The 21,001-nt window shown below is 36.8% G+C and overlaps 2 long non-coding RNA genes across 2 annotated transcripts; one reads left to right on the forward strand and one right to left on the reverse strand.

Moving 5' to 3' along the window:
• The first annotated feature begins 6,717 nt into the window (after window positions 1–6,717).
• Window positions 6,718–14,266, forward strand: LOC139826982 (uncharacterized). Its single transcript, XR_011737150.1, has 4 exons — window positions 6,718–6,931; window positions 12,042–12,190; window positions 13,069–13,131; window positions 14,154–14,266. It is a non-coding gene; the product is annotated as an uncharacterized lncRNA (long non-coding RNA).
• A 1,858-nt stretch (window positions 14,267–16,124) lies between these two features.
• On the reverse strand, window positions 16,125–17,052 carry LOC139827549 (uncharacterized). The gene is made up of 3 exons (XR_011738283.1): window positions 16,855–17,052; window positions 16,651–16,720; window positions 16,125–16,401 (listed from the first exon to the last, which is right to left on the reverse strand). It is a non-coding gene; the product is annotated as an uncharacterized lncRNA (long non-coding RNA).
• Between the last annotated feature and the right edge of the window lie 3,949 nt (window positions 17,053–21,001).

Here is a 21,001-nt window from a genome sequence, read left to right on the forward strand (position 1 = left end):
TGGGAACAATTACAAATTCCTTCCGAAATTGAAAGACGCCAAAGAAAATAAATGTTTTCTAAAACCTTGTTTCCTTTTTCCTGCTACTAGTAGGAAAAAATGCTTTCAAAAACTGTGGGAAAACCAGTGACGTTCTTGATTTTCTTTCTATTTGCTTATTCAGACTATAAGGTACTACGCAGCTGAACTGAGAAGTGTGGACTGGATGATCAGGTAGTGAGGTGGGTTGTGAATTGGCTGAAGGAAAGAAGCCAGAGAGTTGTGGTCAATGGGGCAGAGTCCAGTTGGAGGCCTGTATCTAGTGGAGTGCCTCAAGGATCGGTACTGAGACAAGTACTATTCAATATATTCATCAATTACTTGGATGAGGGAATAGAGTGCACTGTCAGCAAGTTTGCTGATGACACAAAACTAGGAGGAGTGGCTGACATGCCAGAAGGCTGTGCTGCCATCCAGTGAGACCTGGACAGGCTGGAGAGTTGGGCGGTGAAAAATTTAATGTAATATAACAAGAACAAGTATAGAGTAGTGCATCTGGGCAGGAACAACTCCAGGTTCCAGTTGGGGAACGACCTGTTGGAGAGCAGAACCCTGGAAGAGGCTACCCAGGGAGATTGTGGAGTCTCCTACTCTGGAGACATTCAAAACCCACCTGGACGCCTTCCTGTGTTACCTCATCTAGGTGTTCCTGCTCCAGCACAGGAATTGGACTGGATGAACTTTTGAGGTCCCTTCCAACCCCTAACATTCTGTGATTCTGTGACTCTGTGATTCTGTGTGTACTGGTACAGTAATTTTTTAGTGCTACACTAACCTCTCAGGAATGTTCAAGTCAAGAAAAAGTTATCAAAAATTAGAAAAACAATGGCATTGCTTCAATTTGTGGAATGGCTGAAACATGAAAAAATACTTTTCAAAATCTAAGATGCTAGACATTTACTACTAGTAAAAGAAAATGGAATACAGAATACACAATCCTGCCATGAAGACAATCTCTACCATCCTTCCCCCTGGAGCAACAGGAATTAGGGAACAGACAAGCTAAACGAGGCTGCCACCTCCCTATCAAAACCTGTCAAGCCAAAATACTATTACTTTTGGGATGTCAGTACCTTACTAAACTACTTAGCATTAATTGACAACTTCTCCTGTGGTGTAAGAGACTTAATTACGAAGTTAGCACAGCCCCATAGTTTGAAGCAGCAAAGCCCAAGTGTCAAAGCTGGCAGTTTCCAAAATCAGTTAGCCTAGCAGAAGACAAAATGCAGAGGGTGACAAGTTCTTCCTGTCAGGGCTGCCTATACACAGGCTTGATCGAAAGTCTGTCCTGGTCTCTGTTGTCACCAACAAACATGGCCCATACTTTGCCACTCCTGTGTTGAGAAACGCATTGAGGAGACAGCAGAGAAGAATTTTGTGGTTATTGTTGACCATTTTGAAGGATCATTCGAGTCCTGTATTAAATCTCACATGTTAAAATAGCTCCTGTTTCTAAGAACAGAACAAAGTTTGCTGGCAGAGCAGAAAACAAAGACAGCCTACTGGGAAGTTTGATAAGCTGTTTGTCAGAGAGATTAGATGCAATCTGGTTGGGACCTTGCTTTTCTCTCCATAGTGTGAAGATGCAGCTGTACTCATATGATTTTTATTATGATGATGTTTCACACTTCATTGCTTATAAGAAGTAAGTGTATCCCAATATAGGATCAGGGGAGTTTGAAAGAAACTTGTCGATCATTTCAAAGCTACTGTTTTTTCTGGTTCACCAAACTGACACTTTTTCATTCTTTTTTGGGTTTTTTTGGTCAACCCTTATGTTCAAGAACACTGATTGACCTCAAATTCTGGAGCTATTTTAATCTCTAAATCCCCTCATAATAGGGCAAATGAAAACCGATGGTCTATGTTACTTTAAACATAAACATGGTAAAATAAATTTTTCTTAACCCTTCTGTCATTTATTTGTTTGAGTTTTCAGAGAAAACTGCATCATGACACATTTAGAGGCTCAGTAGTGTAATTTACTGGAACTAAAGATGTATATGAAAATGCAATGATTTTATTACAAATAATTTATTAAAAGAACGACTAAACGGTGAATAAAATAGGCAGATACCTGTGAACTCAAATTATAAGATATATAAACAAATAGATTTCTAAGAGCTATTTATAAACCAACATTTATTAGCAGTTCAGACAGAATTGTAATTAAGTATCAAGTGGTCCCAATAGAGGAATGTGGGGTTTTTTTGAGTGGAGTCTTTTCTGTTAGGCATCACTGTGGAAAACAACTTATTATTGAGACTGCCACTTTCATAAATAGTATGTTACGTATGGTCTTTATGCAAAATTAGTAAAGTCCAAGAGATAATGAGATTAATAGAAAAATATATAACAGATGTTTTGTATAATGTCTAATGTGATGTATAAGTAACTTCAATGAGGCTTTTAAAAAACATAGTCCCCTAAAAAGGTCCATTGAAAGCTTTGGACCCTTAGCTAGCAAATTAAAGCCAGCACGTGGAATGATAGGCTTGTTTTCTGTAATTACTTTTCACAGACCTTTTAGAAATAGTTTGCAGAGAAACCCCAGGGTTCTGGGCACCACAGATTGCAAACCACTGAGTTAAACAGCCTACACTGGTGGACAAGTTAGCCAGTGGGCTAAATAGGAACAAAGGAGTAACAGTCTCTAAACACACAGAGCACCCAGTGCCAGAGATTTATATAGCTCACAGGTGGTTAGGCCAATGGTGTGAATAAAGGGCACTGGCTTCATTTAGAATGGTCAAGGCCACTTGTATTTTTTACCAAAGTTTACAGTGGAGATGCATGTAAACAAGGAAAAAAAAATATACTGAAAATATAGGAAATAAGGTTGTGATAAAAGGGCATGAAAGATGTGTTTAACTAGAGCTGATGGGATATTGATGTTACCCTGTAGAAAAAAAAAAAAAAAAAAAGAGGTCACTGGCACCCAAAAGTAAAATAGAAGAAACAATGGAAACTGTGTCTGAAGCTAACATTTGAAAACCCAAGCTCTAAGGGCTTCTCTTTAAGCATCTGCAGCTATAAAGGCTAAGGGATGTTTTAGGAATTCTAGATAAGATGAGCTAAGTAATTAGAAAGCTCTGGTATCAAGCTGGGTTGCACTTTACGTGTTTGGATTGTAACCATTTAGTGTAATCAAAAGCCTGACCTAGGTCTCCCTAAATAGGTATTACCTTCTTTAGTTTCAGCTTTACTGTTCTGTGAGGCAAGATGCATGAGAGTGAGAATACAGAGTCTGTGGAGGCAGCAAACACAAAAAACAACACTATACCTGTGCTAAGGGACTCCAGGTTCTGATGTGTTTCCTGTCAAATTTCTAGAGGCAGTTTGGTGTCAATACTGCTGGTGTTGATTTTGAGAAAGAACCTGCCAATGGTGGTACCATGTACCGTGGTGTAGAGAATGGAGAGACCATGTAGTGCTGATCAGACTCCAAACCAACACAGTATTTACACTCTAAGGCTGCTAGTGGCAAGCTCTACATGTCAACAAAGTCCTCAGACCTCCCTTATAGCAACCATTTAACTCTGTATGTGCCTAGTACGAGACATTTCATGTCTCTGCTCCATTGCAACTAAACATCTTCTGTCCATGGTCATTGCCTCAGCTAAAAGGGAGTGTCACTCTGTCCCTCCCTACAAAGCTGTATGGAAGGAAAAGTGGACCTCACATGAACAGTTCCCAAATGAGAAGTCTCTTCTGTGCCCTAAGTAAAGCACAGGGCAACTCTTTGAAAGGTGGCATTTAAACTTTCCTCCCTCTTCATGCTGCCAATGTCTGCTCTGATTTTTGGCTTCTGAAGATGTTAAGGATTTAATTTTCCCCATGTCTGCCATGTCCAGTTTTGAGATTGATGATTCTAATGACCAGCAAAGATGTCTAGAAGATAAGCACCAACTTTACAGTTTCTGAGGAATTTTAAGTCAGGTGTTTCTGCTTAAAAATAGGTATTCAGAAATACCTGTTCATACCTATGAAGATGATAGCATTTTAAATGAAGATTCTATAGCAATAATGAGACCAGAAAATACTGCTAAAATGAGGTAATCCACAGTATGTAATACAAAAGACAGTGGTACAGTAATGGTAGGACAATGAGAAGCACAAAGAGACGGAACAGTTAAATCTTGAGGGAATATTTAATAACTAGAAATCTGATAAAGCACTATTTACCATAATTACATATATAGTTAAACTTTATGTACATATTTCGGTTACAATATCTCAAGCTAGTGAAAGAGAAACTACTGCCAGACCATAATATATTGTTCCCACAGGACATCTGCTTCATGTGTTTAATTTCTTTAAAAAAGTAGGCAATACTTTGTAGCTATAAAAGTACAAAAGCATAATGTTTTATTTGATATTTTGTCAAAATTAAATAGTTGTGCCACACTTTTTCTTTTTTTTCCCCAATAATATTTAATCCTGACACAGTTTTGATGCATCAGTAAATTAACACACAGCCTTCTAAAACTATTGTAGCATTCAGAGTACGAAAAGCACTAAAATATTTTTGGGCTAGACACGGAGTACTTCTTTGGGATTAAACATCTCACTGAGGCGGGGTATATGCACTTACATAAAAGAAAACTATCTGGAAAAGCCATATGCCAGAATCCAACATTCACAAGGGACTTTTTAGGCAACCTTAATTCCAGGCAGACCCATGCTCTTTGAGTGATGAATGGGCAAATTACGGAGCAGGGGACCTGAGTGATTCAATGGGAGATGTTCACACAAAGCCTGGCATGGGGTTTAGCCACATTTAAGCTGCGGGTGTCTTGTCTGTATGTTCCAGGGACGACAGAGGTGCTAAGAGTCCTTGAAGTGAAGATATCATCACTGTCAATATAGGCATTTACACCTGAACTATTCATCCTGCATTGTCTTTCTGGACAAGAAATATGAGTACCTAAACACAAGAGCCTGTTTGGGGATATGTTTGTTTCATCCTAGTATAAACATCTCAAATAGGTAAGATGAATTTCTTCCTAAAAATGTCTGTTTCCCTCATTGACTATAAAGAGAGCTTAGACATCTCACTCAGGTGTAGATATTTGCTTTATACATATATGAAGTGAAATGGAGTTCATGCTCTTTGATTTGCAAGCAATAACTCAGACTTTGTTACTGAAAAATGAAAACTGTGCCCAACTACCCAAACCATAAGTGTAGTCAAAGGAAGCCTAGTAAACAATGGGACAAATACATTCTTATAAATCAGTACAGGTGCAAGTGGTGGTTCTCTCCACTGTTTGCCTAATAATCTGGTGTACTTGTTAGGCAGGGACATATCTGGGATCCTGTGAAAAGAGCCTACGAAAGAAGGTTAAACACCTATCCCTCACTCCCAAGAACAATGCCTTGCTCATCAGGCTTTAATTTAGCTTGGAGAAGGCACCCTCAGCCTCCCCAGAGAAGCTAGCTCATTGAAAGTGAAAACACAAGAGCTTTGATGTCACAAAAGAAGAAATGACTGGCAGGGTGATCTGTAAGCCAGTGGTGAGTACAGCCCGCTGGAAAGAGAAGCATAACCTGATGCCTCATGGGTGGATAAATCAGTAAAAGATTTAGGAAGTGGAACTTGTCATCAAGATTTCCATCTGTAGATCTGGTGGCCTGATTTCTAGGCGGGTGGCCAAACTTCCTTTTGCTTCCTGCCTATGTCTGCACTTTTTACTTTTGTCTTACAGCTATCACTTTCTGAAGGCTTCTGCTCCATGGTGGGTGATAGAGCAGACTAAGAGCAGAAATGCTAAGGGAAGCAATATGATTCCTGTTCTTACAAAAATGAGAGAGACGTATATCATCATGGCATGTGGTGCAAGAGGACAGGTCTAGGAAGAGTGAAATAGGGTATCAATAAAAGATCCCTTAATGGAGAGGCACGTCATTAATTTGTTTGTTTGTTTTGTTTTCTTTGATGAGGAAAAACATGGAGAAATTCAAGCAAAATGGATGCAGTCAATTTGATGCATTCAGAAGAGAAATTATAACATTCCAGAAATTATGTATTTCAGGCTATTGACATTCTGCTTAGGTGCTGGAGGAATAAGAAAATGTTATTACTATTTCCTTGCCCAGGTACAGGATTGGCTAGTGAGGCAGTAGTGATTTACAATGCTGTCAAGGACATCTTCAGCTTCTAATCAAGGAAAAATTCAGTTTTTTTTCTGTACTCAGGTCCATATTTCATTTTTTTATAATCCTTTTCCACTTCTGTACAGAATACTCAGCCAAAGCCCCACCTGAGCCCTTCAGGAGCTGTAACTGAACTAGATAAAGTGCCCATCCCCAGTGACTGAGGTACTACTACCGAAGTAGATCTCAGCAGTTACAGAAACAAGAGCAGGAATCTGTGTCCACATCACAACCACCACTCTTCTGCTGAGCCTTTTGTCCATCTGTTGTTCTTCATGCACCAAACTGAAGCCAAAAGTTTCCCAAATGAGTGGGTTTTCTTAACAGAGGTTGAAAATATAATCCTGAGTGACTCAATCAACAACAAATGACTCATGAAATGATAGAGTTTAAGACCGTTTAAGACCATAGCATGAACCATTTCATCAATTCTAGTGTTTAGTCTGCTTGTAGAAGCCTGACATTTGAATAAATTGTATTTCCAGAAATCCATGTTGTCTTCGTTTTTCAGGTACCAAGAAATGAAAAATCAACCACTTCTTTTGCTATTTCGTTAATCAGTCATTGCTTTCGGTTAATCATTCGCAGTGCTAAACATGAGTTGTGTTCTCAAATTGACATCAAATCTGAACACAGTGTTCTAGCAGAAGAGTAATCTTTCTGGACCTAGGCATCACCTCACCTGTTTGTACCTCAAAGACCTGAAACCGTTCTCTTTGCCATGTTATCATGCAAGGTATGATGATATTATGACACCTCTCATTGTTTCCTGAGCTACTGATTTCCAAAACAGAGTTTTCTACTGTTTAGATGTGACCTAGATGCATATTTTTGCATTTAACTTGAATGGGTTCAGCTTGCTAAGCAATCTAAATTTTTCTTTATAACTTCCTGGTCTTCACAATTATGTACCACTCTGCCAATCTCTATGTCAGCAACATAATGTATCAACAATGTTTTGATATTTACTGGGGCATATGGAAATGTTGAATAACATCTTCTAATTCCTAGTTCTTACCACCCATATTTGAAACCATTATTTGAGAAAGGGCTCTTACTGAAAATAACCTAACAAACCCCTATTTGGGAATGGTGTGTTAACCAGTTCTTAATGTATTGTCTGCTTATTAATCTTGTGATGTATGTGAATTTGGGATACTTTGACCAAGCATTATTGACACATGGGCAAAGACAGAGCTCCTTGAGGTCAAAGAAGATGCTAAATATTTCCATACAGGGAAACACAGGGAAGCAATTAAACATTCTCCTCCCTATAATCAGTGAAACAGTAGAAGTATTCACCCCATGATTACACATTCAGAGAAATGTAACTGATTTGTTACTGATGTAGCTCTGCATATATAAGAGAAAAGGAGTCGCAAAACAAACCAAATAATACTACCAAAAGGAATGAAAACAGGCAAAAACAGTGTAGTCATGAGAGAAATGAAACAGGGAGAGCTTTTTGAGTGATGTGCTGTCTGGAAAGCTGGCATAGAACTGTGAGAAAGGAAATGCTCTCCTGTTGTTTAATTGTACTGTGTTTGGAGTAATGGAACCTCTGTGTACATTCTTTGTAAATCAGAATGATTTCAGTAAGAAAAATATTTAACTCCTATATCATCAGGGAGGCCAGGGTTTCTCAGATGAGGGCTGAGATCACCTCAGCCTGTTGTTAACATGGAAGCAGGATAAGCAAGTGTCATCGCAGTCGGGCATTTCAACAAAATTCTCAGAAAGAGTTATGTTAGAGTGATGAACAACAGCTCTTCAAAGAATGTTTTTCTCAAAGACTTGTAACTCCTGAACTCTTCTGAGAATAAGGTCACTGTTATTAAGAAATTCTTTTTGCCCATGCTTGTGTTTTTGCTTTCCTAGCATGTCATCCCCAAAGGTGTGAAACTGGAAGTACAGGTTTTGTAGGGTTTTTGTCATGATTTTCAACAATTTTATTGCCTCCACGTAGCAATAAACCAACATTTTTGTTATAAGAATGTTCCCTTCTTAGTTTCCCTATATAAATTTTTGCATTTCACAACTGCTATTTTGTATTATTAATAGTCTGTTACCCACTTTTTTCCCCCTTCTGGCCAAAAATAGCCAAAGTTATTCTGTCTGCACTGTAGAAGCAAAATATTTTAATTAATTAATAAATAATATCCTTAAAGTATTTAAAATATTAAATAATTCTTAGTTTTAATTATTTTCTTCCTACTTCCATGTTGTCTTCCAAATCAGCTGTGCTAATCCTAAACTTTGTGAAAATAGTTCTTTCAAAAAATAAGTATACATATTACTGATTGGTCTTTTCCTTGCTTATCTGCATGTCAAAAACCTTACCCATGATAAGCAAGAATAAAAAAACCTTAAATTATAATAAGAAACATCTAAAACATTCCAGACATTAAGCAGTTTTTAGCCTTCATTCTCACGTTCAAAGTAAAATTATCTCTTCCTGGATGTAATGTATTTTGTGTCAGTCATTTAGAAATTCTGTATTTATATTTAATTCCTGAAGGAGGTCTCAGGGTCCAGCCCTGTGCTGAATATTTGCCAACAAATATCATCCATAACCCATGAACTCATAAAACATAATTTTAAAATGGTTGTATTTTTTTGTTGTCACTCTCCTGGAAGTTATTCAGGACTTCTTATTTCTACTAGTTACAAGTCTGCTTCATATTTCCAACCTGAATTTTGCCTGTTTTCCATAGCTTAGTTTATTTTACATAGTGGGGCTTATTCTCTTCATGTTTTTAATAGAAAACTTAGCCAGTTCTAGGAAAGCTAATCATGTTTTAAGAGACTTTCTCTATACCATGCTTAATTAATCCTTAAATAGACATGAAACTGAGGTATACATGTAAAATGATAATAATACTTTCCCATATCTACCAAAAATGGAGTAATTGGTACACTTTAATATATTGTTTCCCAATTTTGAAATTGTAATGCATTGGTGTCTCACAGTTATATTGTAATAAGATGCCCTTGTGTCATATCCGCCTCTTCTAACATACTCAGTTGTTGAGTTAGTAGTAGTAGTAACTTTGAACTGCTGGATTTCATTGGTTTTCACAGAATCACATGGTAGTCGAGGTCTGAAGGTGTCTATGGAGTTCATCTCATCCAATCACTCTGCTTAAAGCAGCATCACCAAGAGCAGGTTTCCCAAGACCATGCCCACTTGGGTTTTAAATATCTGTGTGGATTGACACTCCACAACTTTTTGGGTAAAGTGTTTGAATTTCCTTCGTAAAAGGCTCCGTATTGAAATTCTCCACAATGATCCTTCTTTCCCCCGACCCCTGAATATAGTACAGAAAAACCCAGAAGACAGATAGTTCTGTGCCTCTCAGTTACAGATTTCAGGGAACAGAGCCATGCTTCTTGTGTTCAGTATCTTTTGGTTCTGGGGTGCCAACAACTCCTTCACAAGATCATCTTCTTCTATCTATTCTGTCTCTCCCAAGCAGGTTTTAACAGGTGATTTTAGTATTCCAATGATGTGAATCATTCTGCCAGATTTCACTTGTTTCAGTTGTATAAAATGTGTAATTTTCAATGAGAATTTCCAGTTCTTCTTGTTTGTTACCTCTAATCGACACATAAGCAACTGAAATCAGTGTATTTTCTTAATGCTTTTGGTTGCTGTTTTGATCTGTTCATGACATGCTGATTTGAACTACATTTGCCTCACTGATGCCCTTCCATTCTGTTATTAATTTGATGCTCTCTCTGTCACCCAAACAAGATGAGAAGTTCAGTGTCCTCCCTTTGAGAAGGTGCATGCCATCTGAAATACATTGCCCTTTCATGGCCTCGATGGAGTCCAAATTTTCAAACTCTCAATTCCTCACTGGCTACTCATCCTCTAGGATCTTCTGCTTTTTCCTTTCCATGATACAGAAGACGGACTGCCAAGACCACTTCAGTTTCTTCTTCTTTACCTCTCTTCTTGGACCTCACTGTAGGTTGTGTATTTTATCTACGGTATAACTGACCCCAGTATATATCATGATCAGTAAAGACTTGCCAGACAACCTCATAATCCAGCCCAATCTTGCAGTTACAATGGATCTTGTGACCACACTGTGTACATATGTAAACAGTGCAGATATTTACATAAAACCAGTAAGAAGTAGATAAAATATTTCCTCTTCCATAGATTTTTACAATGCAAAGATATCAAAAGCATAGCTTAGAACATCTGTTTTAAAAATGATAATATACAATAAACAAAAGCTCAGTTATACAAAATCTAATGGTAAAGCTTACTTGATTCATTTCCAGGGTTAAAATAGATCAAAATTCTCTTGACCTAAAGTCTGCTGTGTGAAAATATAAAAATGATAAATGAGACATTTTTACATTGACCCAGTTGTAGTTTTCCTATTTGGATTTCAAATTTCACTGTTGAATGTGTTTACTATGTTTTAAGGCATATTTATTAACATAGTCTATTTTATCTCAAAGTTTCCTACTATCCTACTGCGAGACAGAGCCACTGTTAAAATCTGCTCTTAAAATCTGCTCAAAGTCGATGCTGAAAGAAATGTTAGTATTTTATTCACCAATGTTCCTGATGTTTAGAAAGTTAAGTGAATGAAAAATCCTAAGAAGTCACATGTCAGATGAAGTTGGAAAAAGATCCATTGGTAACATTATTACTGACAGAAGCTAAAAACATGATTGGTCAGTTTTTGAAAAGGACAAAATGAAACAATAAAATATGTAAAATTCTTTCAATAAAGAGAGGGGAAATGAAGAAATAAAACCAAACTAAAAGCAGTCAGACTTCTGTTAGGATAAGTCTAATGTAGGAAATAATATTTAAATGCATAAATATATAAAATCATTGTGCATTTTAGAAGACATATCCCAATTTAATATTAAAATTTATTATTAAATTTCTGCAAATGATGGCAAAAGGCAAAAGACCCTCCAGCCAAAAACTGAACATGAACAAAATCCCACAAACTCCTAAGTTCCATACCAGGAGAAATAAAATTGTCTTTTTCGTTGTTTTGGAGTCTGTACAAAGTTCTAGAAATTCACAGAACTATGACTTCCCTGCATGCAATAGGAAAGCTAACATGACGTGTAGAGAGCAACTAGTATATGAAAGATTTCTGTAAGATTAGGACCGCCAAATTATAATAACCTGCTGTAATTTCAGACACTGTAATCTTCCTCTTTAGTAGCTAGAATATTTTAGAATTGTAGTCCACTCAAACCTGTTTGCCTGGGCTAACGACCAAGGCAAAGCTTGGAACACATAGTTCCCAGGACTTAGCTACAACTGAGTATTTCTACAAGTTAGATAGGAGCTCTTTCGAATATTTGTGTGACCTAAGTGTTTCAGTAGATAAATTCTGCCCAAGACCACAATTCCCATGCTTAATAAGGACTCTTCTTTATTCTGAAATTCCCCTGTCATGTAGGCAAAGGCTTAAAACACATTGCTTCAGCTCCTAACTCCAGTTTGGGCTTCAAACTTTCCATTGATTTCCAAAGAATAAAACTGAAAACTTCTTTCTCGGAGTTTTTGTCCTAGAGAAATTTCCTGGGAATTGCAGTCTTTTTCTTTGTTGAATGAAGACTCTTCTATATACATAACGTGAGTAGCATTTTGATGTAAAATACATAGGTATTATTTGAGGCAGATCCCAGAACTCTTTTTACCTTTGACATGAAGTCGTATTCACTGTGCTATGTAGTTTGTGTGTGCTGGGTAGGTAAGAAGACAAAATATCTGTTTTGGAGCACAAGATGGCAACTCAAACTGTATTTTACAACAAAGAAACTACCTCTGTTTTCACTTTGGTTTTCATTCTGAGTTTTAGGGACAGGAATATTTCCTGGAAGATAAAGTGATGCCTTTGAACTTCTTCATAATGTACAAGAAAGAGCTCTGGATGTTTTAGGAATGAAGCAGAAGTGCATGATAACTCATGTATTCTCCAAGGCTTCTGCTCATATGAAGAGCTTGTCAGTAAGTAATATTAAGGGACATATGACAGTAAACTAATGACCGTGTGCTGTCTTCCTGTGTGGCTACACAATGTTTGCAGAGCACTTTGGTGGAGCACTACTTTAAAAGCATCATTTGCAACACACTGTGGATCTGTGGTTATGTTTTTAATGGATAAGAATGTTTTCATAAGAAATTACTACACTGTAGTAAGGTGGAAGAATTCATCGGAGTTTCCTCCTCTCTCCAAAAAGACAGGAAGTTGGGATTCATGTGATTTTATTTCAGTGTGAACAGTCACTCCAGGGTCTCTCATACTTGCAGTGAAAATTTCTCCACCTTTAAGGAAGGATTCATCTGACCTACTTTGAACAGATACATTTAATCAGTGTAATCCTGCTGTCAACAATAAAAAAAAAAAGAGTTCATGAAAGCATGAAAGTGTTCATGCCAGTGCCTTGGCAATAGTGAAATGCCATCCTAATGATAATCAAAAGCAATCCTCATTATAACCAGGAGGGAAGGAGCAGTCGACACTGAGAAAACTGAGCTACGTAGCTACATTTTCCATTCATAACATTGTTCTCAAAATGAAAAGTGACAGATTTTGATGCCTGTATGTGTAAGTGGTGGAATGACTTGAAGGAGAAACAAAGAAATGCTCTTGAGGTCTTCTCACTCATTCAAGGCTATAATTCAGAAGTCATTAATAGTCAGAAAATACATAGAAAATGCATTTTTATTTTTGGGTAAAACCCATTGTATAATAGTTGGTAGTAGAACACTAATTCCAAAACATGTTTTCTCTTCTGCCTGTGATCAGACTCTTCTGTCACTTATATGTGGGAAGCAGAGTGGGAAATTAAACTCTGGTTAACTCTTTGCTCCCTCTGGATTAGGTAATGCAGAGCATTTTGACATGCCATGCATCAAGTATTTGAGACCTTCAGTGGAAACTACAGGTACATATTATTATTATATACACAATTTTTCAAAGCTTTCTCATTGCAATTCCCACATTTGTTCCCACCTTGTGACATTACTGCAACTATGGGAATATTGTAGCCAACCCAAATTGGAAAAACTTTGCAAATTAGTAGTGGTTTCTGTGTATCTACATCAAAGTAGGACTGTGTTTATTATTTTTGTTTTAAGACATTACCCAAATGCTCTAAATCCAGACTAAATTATTACAATAGTAGACAATACACAAACATTCCCTGCCCCAAGGAACTCACACCACAGGAACACAAACACAGGAAAAATACCGATAAGGATTAGATAAGGATTACTTCTTTCTTTTTGGTCATTCAACTGTGTGGTTGAAGAACTCATAAACCATAAGTTTTAAATTAAATTTATGTTCCAAGTTGCTTACACTGTCATTTTTCTTTTACATTACTCATTTGTTGTAAATGCTATGATGACATTCCCAGAATTGCCAGGGAATTATCTTTGAAGCAATATTTTATGACCCCCTTCTTCATTTCTCAAAAACATACGCAAGAGAGATGTAATCAAACTCATAAAAATATCTTAATTGTGCATTCATTTAAATGACCTTTGAGATCTTAAAAATGAGGTTCAGGTGTTTGCATACTATTGGATCTGCTTACAACATACACCATGAGAAGCTTGTCAGGCGTATTTTGTTGGCTTTGTTTATTTTAAAGTGATTTTCACAAAAGTAGGTTTGTGCTTAGCAAAAGACAAATTACTCTGTTTTAGAAAGAGAAGACCCAGGCAATTTGGAGTTGTAGAAAAGATTTTTACTGTTTAAAATGGACCACAAATGTAACAAAAGTGTTTCTTTTCTGAAAGGAAGTGGAAACAAAGGACTGAATTTAAAGGGAAAATTTACAGAGAATCACAAAAACTGGACTAATGAAAAAGCTATATTAAACACATTGATCTTTTTGAGTCAATTACTACTTTTTTCATTTCCTTGATCTTTTTTTTTTTTTTTTTTTTTTCCTGTCTACAGAAGTGCTTGAGCTGAACAGATTAGCTGGATTTCTTTTGGAACAAAAAGATATTCCCCTAAACAACAAAGCAAAACAGAACTTCCATAAGACTTTGTTAATTCAAATAAATACTTTCCTGTGGCATGTCTCTCTAGTCTCAGTTCCCTGGGAGTTATGTAGGGGAATGTAGGCCTAATACAGTCAGTACAGCTGACAAATACATATCAGACTTTATGAACTTTATGTAATACACTTCTTCACTTTTCTCAGTCATATGTGAGAGGGAATTGTCCTTCTCTACTAATATGTAGGGCATGTCATAGCCTGAGACCTGGACTTTACATGTCTACATTGCTCCTCCAAACATCCTGTAATTCAGATGCTGCAAGATCTTGCTCTGAGATCATCTACAGGCATCCTACACATCTCAACAGCCAATGTTTTACATGATGTCAGGCCTCCTGGGAAGGACCTATCCAACATTAGTGATGTAACGTTACTGCAAGGGCTGACAGAAGAGAGTGGAGGACTCTGTGATCAGCATCACCAACTTTATTCACAGAATAGAAGCACACCTGGGTGTGTGCTGACAAGTGAATAAACCTCAGCTTTTTCCTCAGCCTGGTTTCAGACTTCAAATACAGACTTTTACTAAAGAATTTTTGGCAAAAATTACTGCCTTGATCCCACACCTGACCCTATATTTGCAGTCTAAGATGTATGGCTATCTTCCTAAATAAAACAGTTCTAGTACAGAAACTTGAATAATGGAAGTTTCTGCTCTGTGTTTTCACTGTGAGCTGCATTCTGGACTGCTCCAACTATTTCTTCTCAAAAATAATACCCAAGCAGAGATCAGTGGATATTTAATCTCAGGGATGTCTCTCAAAAGACAGCCCAGGATAAGTCTATGTGGCTCTCTTCATCCACAGCTGTTCTTCAGCTTTATTCTGGGAAATGTTGCACCCTCAGCAACTTTTAAATCCCTTCATGCCACATTCCACAGCATGCAACATGATTTCTTCAGGTTCCTGCTATGGGAATGCCAGCCTCTTTGCTGAGCTACAGAAAAGCCCTTGCACTGTTTGAAACAGTTTAAGTTGTCAAGACATACAAAACACATGGATCAATGCCAGACCATTAGAAACACCACAGCAGGTCCAGAGGAACTCCACAATAGAGTGCTCCATGGTGTGGACACAAAACATTTGTTCATCTTAAGTACCACAGATGCAAGATTCTTCAATCTATTCGCCTGCAGAGATAGGTATTGGGCAGTAGGTAGGTATTTAGCAGTATTGATCTAACCAGACTGTCCTGTAAACTAAGCACTTGAGTTTTGAACATTGTTGATAAAGATTACCGTGAACTGCCAAAAAAAAAGAAGTAGGAAAAAGGCACAGGCCCATACGACTTATTCTGTGCAGGAAACAACGTCAGGCAGAATCACTGAAGAGCTGGAAAACAGTAAGACTGGCATTGCCTTAGGCAATGTGCACAGAATAGGGGATGGCATGTACAAATAAGCAGAAAGAACACTCAGAAGAAAGTCTACACAGTTACTGCACTCCTGCTTTCATTGTGGATTCTGTGTATTTATGTTTTCCTTGTAGTCTGAAAGAAAAGTGGCAAACTACTTGAAAGCATCAGATAACTATTCCTTTCTAACTAAAGAGTGTACCATCTCTGAAAATTATGGAATTACCACTTCAACAAAATGCAGCACTACTGCTATCAAAAGTTTGTAAACATGATAGTTCACTCTGAAATTAATACAAATGGATTTTGTGTTCATTATGGAGATTTCTCCATATATCTTAATTCACATATCAAACTTTGGTAGTTGATATGTCCATCAGGCATTCCTCAGTGCTTTTCAAACCTTCAGAGAAGTAGTCTAACTACATTCCTGAATTAAGAGTTTGAAGTCATTAGGGTGGGAACATGCAAGGAAAAAACACATTTAGAATTGTAATGAGAGTAAAGGAGTGTTTTAAGTCAATTATAAATAAACATAATTTATTAGAAATAACAAAACTTTATACACAGCAAAAATGCAGATCTTAACAACTCAGCAATTAGAGGATTACTGCTAAAACAAAAGACCTCTTCTAGCTCTTGTTGGCAGAAGATAATAATATTGAAATTGTGATTATGAAGTAGGGAATTTCCAGACTGTCACTGTGGGGTTTTCTAGTAGGATTTACACCTGCATTTGGTCAACTGGAAGTAGTTCGTCAACAGCAGCATTCAGTATTCCATAACCACCTGGAACAAAAAACCAGCTCTCTGTATGGAACAGAATAATTCTGACACCACAGGTGCTGGATTGTAAATTTGTAGTTTGTGCGAGTAACGAAGTAACACCTGCCTTCCTTACCCTAGAAAGGCAATCCTGATTCTATAAGTATGACATCTGTATCATTAATGCCACTCACAGACATACCTAAGCAAGCTTTTAATTGACTAGCTGGTATATAATTATTGTACTATCATAGTACAGAGATCAGCACTCACCAGGAGCCTCCATAAGGACATGGATTTCTAGTCTGTAGACACAGTCTGCAGTGTAGTTGTTCTCTGAGACCTGCAAGACAAACAAGGGAGGAATAATAAATTCCATTTTACAGGCAGGCATTTTAAATTGCACATAACCATTGAAATACGCAATTAGGTAATGCGACGAGGCAGTTTGTGGGATTTTCATAGGCGTCTACTTACCTAACTTTCATTTTATAAAATTTCTTAGAATTGTAATGTATATCCATCTGTATCATGATAATTTTAGACATTTAGTGTAGGAAATCTAAAGATACACCACCTCTGCTGGTAAATTAAGCAGTGCCTGAAAATGTTTTTATGTCTGTTAGAGCAGTTTCGGACAAGATTTTGGCTAAGTCAGCTAGCACCCACAAACAATTTGTGATTCAGTTTGGAGTTAGGTAAGTTCAGGGACCATTCCCAATGTACGGTTTTCAAACAGCTACCCTGTCTGGGAGAAAAAAGTCTTATTAGCATAGATATGGGTGTTCCATGCCAGAGGGCCTTACTTCCCAGAAACATTCCTGAACACCTTTAATTTATGTAGATGGCCATAACCTAGATGGACTTGTGCAAAGGGCCACCTAGGAAGTCCATGTCAGAGCCAGTGATTCTGCCGTAGACTGCCTAACTCAAAAATATAAATTATACAGTAAAATCACAGTAAAACTTGTTTCCAAAAGTTGAGCAATTTTTCGTACTGGAAAATATTCTCTTACAATTAGAATAACAAAAAAGAAAATGTAGGCAGTACAAGCACTACAGAAGACATACAAAGAAATACCTTGTGATTAATAGAGAAACACTGCTGAAAGAAGTTTCAAAATAGCATTTCTACAGTGGTACTTATCACAGACAAGGATGGCAGAATGAAACTAGGCAATCTTGGAGTCCATTTATTTAAGTGCCTGCAGTTATCATTTCAAGGCAAATGAAGCAATAATAAATACAGAGTATTTGAAAGAAAGATAATCTGTATCCACCGCATTTTAATGAACAGTAATCACAAAAATCAATACAGGCACATTGGATCTGTTTTTCTATTAGTTTTCCTATTACTGTTCTCCCATTCTCTTCTTTCACCTCCTTTTTCTGTCTAATACTTGATGGAATGATCTGTAGTTCCTATTGTTTTGGTCTGAACTTTTGTCTTTATTTTTCTTTCAAAAGCTGGGTTTAAAACTTGAAATTAATTTCCTCACTTGTAGTATCAATTCTACCAGTCCTAACACCTAGCAAACTGTATATATATTAATTTATTTTCTTTTTGCAATCTATAGGTCAGAACTGCTTCTTGCTAATTTTAATCAGTATTAGGCTGACTAAGAAGGATGCCACTTCCCACCATGAAGTCTGGGAAGGAGAAAGAAGATGAGTAATAAAAGTCAGATAAGTTTATTTTAAAAGTATACTCTGTCTCCACACAATTGTAAAAACACTGCTAGGTAAGTGTAAGATCAAATTTTGCCAGAAATTTGAATATTTCTCCAGGAAATAAAAAAAAAGATATTTCAGCAAAGTTGACCTTTACTGGAGATTACAAATACTTTTGCCTCACATAAATATGATTGTGTATCAGACTAAAGACTGAAATTTAAGCATCATAAAAAAATTCAGAGAAATGATGAAAAAAAATTTAAGTCTAATTTAATGCACGTCTGTCACACCTATGTAGGAATGCAAAAGAAAAATTTGACTGCTGAATAGAAAATAAAACTGAAGTAAAACTTTGAACAGCCATTTTTAGTCTAATGGATTTCTGGTTTTAAAGAGTGAACCAAGTGTCTCCAGAAGCAATTCATTGCGTCTTAAAGTAGATGTCTAAGTGAGAAGGACTGAATAATCTTCTGGATGTACCTTTCTCTCTCTGTTTACTACAGGGGATGCAGTTCTTGAAAATTAACTCTTATACAGCTGAAGTCATGTGAGTGAATCTCATTCTACAGAGCAAAGGTAGGATATTATTCTAGAATGACAGATAATAGAAAAGTTGCCAGATCACCCTCCCACCAACTGCCCTACAAGAGGGAGTTGCTGGAAATTGCACATGGCGTCTCCCTTTGTGTCAGGTAAGTGCAAGCATCCTAAGGCCAGTGCAAACCTGAATTTTCCTTCAGGAAATACAGGTGTGTCAGCTCAGAGGTGGCACTGACGTCATACCTAAAAAGAAGGAAGTAAGGTAGGTTTGGCCTTGAATCCACCCAACACAACAACACAGAAGAAGCCATTTTCCCTGGCAGCTTAGCATATCAATTTTGATACTATTTACTATGATGTTACCAGAAGATCAGATACAAATGGGAACCATACATAGTAGATGTTGTACAAAGTATAATAGCAAATGGACCTTCTCCAAAAGACTTTCAGCCTCCATAATAGAAGTATTATACAAAATAAGGAAAAAGATTTGACCCAAAAATGAAGGCTATAATCCTGTTAATTTCTAAACTGACTTGATTAATTTTATTTGAAGGAGATTTCTTTAACTGAAAAGAGCAGAAAAGTGCAATAAGACCAGAATGAAAAAATAAGTTTGATGGACAACTATGGGATGCTGACGCAATGAAAACATCAAGGATGGATGGACAGAAATGGTGACTTGGTATAGAAAAGGAACTATAGATGCCATGATATTCTATGAGTTGCCAGGTTTTGTTGGTTTATCTGTTTGATTTTAGTTTTCTTTTTATTTCCTCTAAGTTATGTCTATGTAGAAAAAAGGAATCACAACATACTTTTGAGGGCCCTAAGATCATGTGTGAGATGGTTTCCTGACAAACACCTAGTTTTGAAAGAAGATCCAGAGAAGGATGACACAAAGAAACCCCACTGTACACAGCTGTCAGTGCAAAAGTTTGAGTTTCATATGTCTTTGTAGCTCCATCAGCTTCAACTTCCATATGTTAGTTTGTGCTCCATGTTGATATTTCAACAAATGACCTGTATCACAGCTGTGGTAGGCAGATTCTTACATATAAATTAACACTGTTAATGTCAAGTAGTCAAGGTTCAGTGCTGACCATCATTTCAAATTATGTCATGTAAAGACTTCAAATATCATGCCCCTATGTTGCCTGTTTTTACTGACAGCCAAGCATCCTAAGCATTGTAGCGTTTTGTCAGTTCAGCAGATCCAAACCCATCCATCACTGCTGCTGTTTCTGTCATACGCATTTAACTTCAGCATCAGCCAACAGTCTGCTGTATTGGTTACTGATCAGTATCATCAACATTGTCAGATGGGGAGTAATTTTTTTTCCCTTCCAAAACTTGCTCAGTGTAATGTTTAATATAGGTACCCTAACAACTTTTCTGTACCGTGTTTGATATTTTATTATGGGAATGTTTCCAGCATGAACTCTTGTAATTAATTTAGATTTTTAACATTTCTGTTAACACTTAAAACATCAATATTGGGTGTTGCAAGGATGTTTCTTTTCTTCCTAAGAGTCACAATCTGAAAAACACAAGCTTCCTGATACCAAGAGAATGAGCTGAAGAGATCCTATAGTCTAAAACACAACTGATTTCAAAGACATGTAAAAAAACCCATGGAAACTTCACTAAACTATTGGTATGACAGTTTATATTGATTTCAAAGTCAAGATTCTTTCTTCTTTTTACTGTGAAGATGAAAGAAAATGATTTAGGAAAGTACCTAAACAAAGTTTAAATTCTGTTAATCTCCAATTGCCATCTAGTAACCTTCTGGAGTAGGGTATAAACAGTCCTAGTAACAAGCAGTTTGAACTACTGTTTATCTTCTTTTTTTTTTTTTTTTTCCAGAGGTATCTTTTTACAAAAGTCTGCTCTTCAAACTCTTTTGAAAACTATCAAATGAAATTTTAAAGGGGAGGACGGTCTCAGACCACAGATTAATTGGATTTATTTAAAACTGGATTCCCATGCTGTGGAAGGACACTAAACCACCAAGAAGTGCTCTGCACAAACACAAAAACTTCCAGGGATTAAGGTGGTGCTCTCAAAGTTGTGTGCTCATGATCTGCAGACAAAAAGTCCAAATATCAAAATCCTAATATATGAAAAATAAAAATATTATTTAAATGTCTTGCAATTTAAATAAGCCTAATGATTTCTTAGATACTTCTTATAATTGACAACATAATTTTATTTTCTAACTTTTTAAAAATTTTTTTGTAGTTGCATCATAGTAAATAAAAATTTATTCAAAAAATCTGGTCACTTAAAGCCTAGTACAGTTGCCCATAACTGAAATTCTAACTGGAAGTACTGTCAAAGTTTCATATTAAACAGTGCTGCCCCCCATACCTGAAGGACTTGTGTGTATGTATGTGAACTGAATATT

The sequence above is a fragment of the Patagioenas fasciata genome, chromosome 1 (assembly GCF_037038585.1).
Source record: "Patagioenas fasciata isolate bPatFas1 chromosome 1, bPatFas1.hap1, whole genome shotgun sequence".
NCBI lineage: Eukaryota > Metazoa > Chordata > Aves > Columbiformes > Columbidae > Patagioenas > Patagioenas fasciata.